General features: G+C 61.6%; 1 long non-coding RNA gene and 5 other non-coding genes across 6 annotated transcripts; all 6 read right to left on the reverse strand.

Moving 5' to 3' along the window:
- Positions 1-472: 472 nt before the first annotated feature.
- Positions 473-566, reverse strand: LOC143387023 (small nucleolar RNA SNORD116). The gene has a single exon (XR_013089783.1). It is a non-coding gene; the product is annotated as a small nucleolar RNA SNORD116 (small nucleolar RNA).
- Positions 567-1,544: 978 nt separating this feature from the next.
- On the reverse strand, positions 1,545-1,638 carry LOC143641261 (small nucleolar RNA SNORD116). The gene has a single exon (XR_013155281.1). It is a non-coding gene; the product is annotated as a small nucleolar RNA SNORD116 (small nucleolar RNA).
- A 260-nt stretch (positions 1,639-1,898) lies between these two features.
- On the reverse strand, positions 1,899-4,182 carry LOC143641247 (uncharacterized). Its single transcript, XR_013155267.1, has 3 exons — positions 3,888-4,182; positions 2,837-2,974; positions 1,899-1,911 (listed from the first exon to the last, which is right to left on the reverse strand). It is a non-coding gene; the product is annotated as an uncharacterized LOC143641247 (long non-coding RNA).
- On the reverse strand, positions 2,591-2,684 carry LOC143641263 (small nucleolar RNA SNORD116). Its single transcript, XR_013155283.1, has one exon. It is a non-coding gene; the product is annotated as a small nucleolar RNA SNORD116 (small nucleolar RNA).
- On the reverse strand, positions 3,661-3,754 carry LOC143641264 (small nucleolar RNA SNORD116). The gene has a single exon (XR_013155284.1). It is a non-coding gene; the product is annotated as a small nucleolar RNA SNORD116 (small nucleolar RNA).
- Positions 4,183-4,706: 524 nt separating the features above from the next.
- LOC143641265 (small nucleolar RNA SNORD116) lies at positions 4,707-4,800 on the reverse strand. The gene has a single exon (XR_013155285.1). It is a non-coding gene; the product is annotated as a small nucleolar RNA SNORD116 (small nucleolar RNA).
- Between the last annotated feature and the right edge of the window lie 184 nt (positions 4,801-4,984).

Raw genomic sequence — 4,984 nt, forward strand, 5'->3', positions numbered from 1 at the left:
CCTGGGAAGATACTTGGCTACAGGCCTGGCTTTGCGCACCTTACGGTCATCCCCAGGGGTCTGCCTGCTGCAACATTCCACTTCCGCCTTGTTCCTGTCCTCCACTCCGCCCCGCTGGCCCCTCTGATCACCTATGCTACACCCTAACCCACTGCTCCTATCAGGAATGGGAGGCCCAGGCTAGGCGACCTCGGGCCTACAGGCAACCTCGTGCCTCCAAGTCTTCCCAACCTTTGAAAAGAGGGCACTTGACACCTCACGCCTGTGTTTCCCCAGCGGGTCTGGCTGTTTTAAGCACCTGACTCGGCTCAGCCAAGAATCCCCAGCGGCCACACGCACATGGACGGGGCCACAGCCCAGCTGTGGGCATCGGCCTGGCCTAGGAATTCGCCCAGGAGTCGGACACGTATTGGACGACCCGGCAGCTATCCCTGGGCCCTGCCCCCTCGGCCTCTGCCTCTGCCAACGTGCCGGACCTCAGTCACGATGAGCGAGACGGTAGTGGGTTTTCACTCATTTTGTTCAGCTTTTCCAAGGAATGTTATTGGAGGACTCATCATCGATCCAAGCACGCCGGACGCACCGACCGCGTCCACGCCCCTGGCCGGGCCGGGCCGGGGCCCGAACGAGCACAGTCACGGGGACCGTATTTCCACACCAACCCTCGTAGCCTCCGACGACTGGCTTGGCACGGGGGAGGTGGACCAGCCAAGCTTACCGTCTTTGCCACGCTCCGGCCTGGGGTCCCAGCCGCGAACACAGGGATGCCACACAAAAAACAGGACCCCACGGCACCAGCAGAGGTGGGCACGCTCCACTCAGCCACCAGGCACGCCTCCCTCGCCCGCCGCCTTGTCCTGAAGAGTGTACACAAATCACAAGCAACCGTGAGAACAATGGCCCGGTGCCAGGCCTCTCCTCTCCGATGCCAGCTTCCCGTCGGCTGAGTACACTCCCCAATGCTCGAGATACACTGTCCTGCATCCCCAATCCACAGAGAGCTAATCCCACAATCCCGCACCTGGGGGCTACTTCCACACCCACGGGGAACTTGGGCGCGCCTTCTTGCGAACATAGTTCGCTACAGGCCTCGCTTTCCGCAACTTCGAGGCCTCACCAGGTGTATGCCTGCTGCAATTTTCCACATCCGCCTTGTACCTCTCCTCCCCTCCACCCTCCACACTCCACCCCGCTGCCCGCTGCGAGAATGTCTGCTACACCCTCACCCACTGGTCCTACAAGAAAGGGAGGGCCAGGCCTAGCCCTCTCCAGGCAACTTCATGCCTCCCAGTCATCCCAACCTTTGAAAAGAGGGCGCTTGGACTCCTCACACCTGTTGTTCCCCCAGCAGGCCTGGCTCTGCTGAGCGTCTGGTTCGGCTCAGCCGAGAATACCCTGCGGCCACACGCACATGGACGGGGCCACAGCCCAGCTTTCCGCATCGGCCGGGCCTAGGAATTCCCCCATGAGTCGGACAAGTATCGGAAGCCCCGGCAGCTATCCCTGGGCCCTGCCCCCTCGGCCTCTGCCTCTGCCAACGTGCCGGACCTCAGTCACGATGAGCGAGACGGTAGTGGGTTTTCACTCATTTTGTTCAGCTTTTCCAAGGAATGTTATTGGAGGACTCATCATCGATCCAAGCACGCCGGACGCACCAATCGCGTCCCCGCCCCGGACCGAGCACATTCAGGGGGCGCGGTATTTCCACACCAGTCCTGCATAGGCTCCGACAAGCGGCTTGGCTCGGTGGAGGTGGACAAACCAAGCTTACCGTCTTCGCCACGCCCCGGCCTGGGTCCCAGTCACGAACACAGGGATGCCAACCAGAAAGCAGGACCCCGCGGCCTCAGCAGAGGGTGGGCAGGGCTCCAATCAGGCACCAGGCACGCCTCCCTCGCCCGCCACCTCGTCCTGAAGAGTGCACACAAATGACAAGCAACCATGAGAACAAAGCCGGTGCCAGGCCTCTCCTCTCCGATGCCAGCTTCCTGTAGGCTGAGTAAAATCCTCAATGCTCAGGATACACTCTCCTGCATCCCCAATGTACTGAGAGCTCATCGAGAATCGCACCTATGGCAGCTACGCCCACACACCCGGAGAACTTGCGCGCGCCCTCCTGGGAAGATACTTGGCTACAGGCCTGGCTTTGCGCACCTTACGGTCATCCCCAGGGGTCTGCCTGCTGCAACATTCCACTTCCGCCTTGTTCCTGTCCTCCACTCCGCCCCGCTGGCCCCTCTGATCACCTATGCTACACCCTAACCCACTGCTCCTATCAGGAATGGGAGGCCCAGGGCTAGGCGACCTCGGGCCTACAGGCAACCTCGTGCCTCCAAGTCTTCCCAACCTTTGAAAAGAGGGCACTTGAACACCTCACGCCTGTGTTTCCCCAGCGGGTCTGGCTGTTTTAAGCACCTGACTCGGCTCAGCCAAGAATCCCCCAGCGGCCACACGCACATGGACGGGGCCACAGCCCAGCTGTGGGCATCGGCCTGGCCTAGGAATTCGCCCAGGAGTCGGACACGTATTGGACGACCCGGCAGCTATCCCTGGGCCCTGCCCCCTCGGCCTCTGCCTCTGCCAACGTGCCGGACCTCAGTCACGATGAGCGAGACGGTAGTGGGTTTTCACTCATTTTGTTCAGCTTTTCCAAGGAATGTTATTGGAGGACTCATCATCGATCCAAGCACGCCGGACGCACCGACCGCGTCCACGCCCCTGGCCGGGCCGGGCCGGGGCCCGAACGAGCACAGTCACGGGGACCGTATTTCCACACCAACCCTCGTAGCCTCCGACGACTGGCTTGGCACGGGGGAGGTGGACCAGCCAAGCTTACCGTCTTTGCCACGCTCCGGCCTGGGTCCCAGCCGCGAACACAGGGATGCCACACAAAAAACAGGACCCCACGGCACCAGCAGAGGTGGGCACGCTCCACTCAGCCACCAGGCACGCCTCCCTCGCCCGCCGCCTTGTCCTGAAGAGTGTACACAAATCACAAGCAACCGTGAGAACAATGGCCCGGTGCCAGGCCTCTCCTCTCCGATGCCAGCTTCCCGTCGGCTGAGTACACTCCCCAATGCTCGAGATACACTGTCCTGCATCCCCAATCCACAGAGAGCTAATCCCACAATCCCGCACCTGGGGGCTACTTCCACACCCACGGGGAACTTGGGCGCGCCTTCTTGCGAACATAGTTCGCTACAGGCCTCGCTTTCCGCAACTTCGAGGCCTCACCAGGTGTATGCCTGCTGCAATTTTCCACATCCGCCTTGTACCTCTCCTCCCCTCCACCCTCCACACTCCACCCCGCTGCCCGCTGCGAGAATGTCTGCTACACCCTCACCCACTGGTCCTACAAGAAAGGGAGGGCCAGGCCTAGCCCTCTCCAGGCAACTTCATGCCTCCCAGTCATCCCAACCTTTGAAAAGAGGGCGCTTGGACACCTCACACCTGTTGTTCCCCCAGCAGGCCTGGCTCTGCTGAGCGTCTGGTTCGGCTCAGCCGAGAATACCCTGCGGCCACACGCACATGGACGGGGCCACAGCCCAGCTTTCCGCATCGGCCGGGCCTAGGAATTCCCCCATGAGTCGGACAAGTATCGGAAGCCCCGGCAGCTATCCCTGGGCCTGCCCCCTCGGCCTCTGCCTCTGCCAACGTGCCGGACCTCAGTCACGATGAGCGAGACGGTAGTGGGTTTTCACTCATTTTGTTCAGCTTTTCCAAGGAATGTTATTGGAGGACTCATCATCGATCCAAGCACGCCGGACGCACCAATCGCGTCCCCGCCCCGGACCGAGCACATTCAGGGGGCGCGGTATTTCCACACCAGTCCTGCATAGGCTCCGACAAGCGGCTTGGCTCGGTGGAGGTGGACAAACCAAGCTTACCGTCTTCGCCACGCCCCGGCCTGGGTCCCAGTCACGAACACAGGGATGCCAACCAGAAAGCAGGACCCCGCGGCCTCAGCAGAGGTGGGCAGGCTCCAATCAGGCACCAGGCACGCCTCCCTCGCCCGCCACCTCGTCCTGAAGAGTGCACACAAATGACAAGCAACCATGAGAACAAAGGCCCGGTGCCAGGCCTCTCCTCTCCGATGCCAGCTTCCTGTAGGCTGAGTAAAATCCTCAATGCTCAGGATACACTCTCCTGCATCCCCAATGTACTGAGAGCTCATCGAGAATCGCACCTATGGCAGCTACGCCCACACACCCGGAGAACTTGCGCGCGCCCTCCTGGGAAGATACTTGGCTACAGGCCTGGCTTTGCGCACCTTACGGTCATCCCCAGGGGTCTGCCTGCTGCAACATTCCACTTCCCGCCTTGTTCCTGTCCTCCACTCCGCCCCGCTGGCCCCTCTGATCACCTATGCTACACCCTAACCCACTGCTCCTATCAGGAATGGGAGGCCCAGGGCTAGGCGACCTCGGGCCTACAGGCAACCTCGTGCCTCCAAGTCTTCCCAACCTTTGAAAAGAGGGCACTTGAACACCTCACGCCTGTGTTTCCCCAGCGGGTCTGGCTGTTTTAAGCACCTGACTCGGCTCAGCCAAGAATCCCCAGCGGCCACACGCACATGGACGGGGCCACAGCCCAGCTGTGGGCATCGGCCTGGCCTAGGAATTCGCCCAGGAGTCGGACACGTATTGGACGACCCGGCAGCTATCCCTGGGCCCTGCCCCCTCGGCCTCTGCCTCTGCCAACGTGCCGGACCTCAGTCACGATGAGCGAGACGGTAGTGGGTTTTCACTCATTTTGTTCAGCTTTTCCAAGGAATGTTATTGGAGGACTCATCATCGATCCAAGCACGCCGGACGCACCGACCGCGTCCACGCCCCTGGCCGGGCCGGGCCGGGGCCCGAACGAGCACAGTCACGGGGACCGTATTTCCACACCAACCCTCGTAGCCTCCGACGACTGGCTTGGGCACGGGGGAGGTGGACCAGCCAAGCTTACCGTCTTTGCCACCGCTCCGGCCTGGGTCCCA

Source organism: Callospermophilus lateralis, unplaced genomic scaffold, assembly GCF_048772815.1.
Source record: "Callospermophilus lateralis isolate mCalLat2 unplaced genomic scaffold, mCalLat2.hap1 Scaffold_9286, whole genome shotgun sequence".
Taxonomy (NCBI): Eukaryota; Metazoa; Chordata; class Mammalia; order Rodentia; family Sciuridae; genus Callospermophilus; species Callospermophilus lateralis.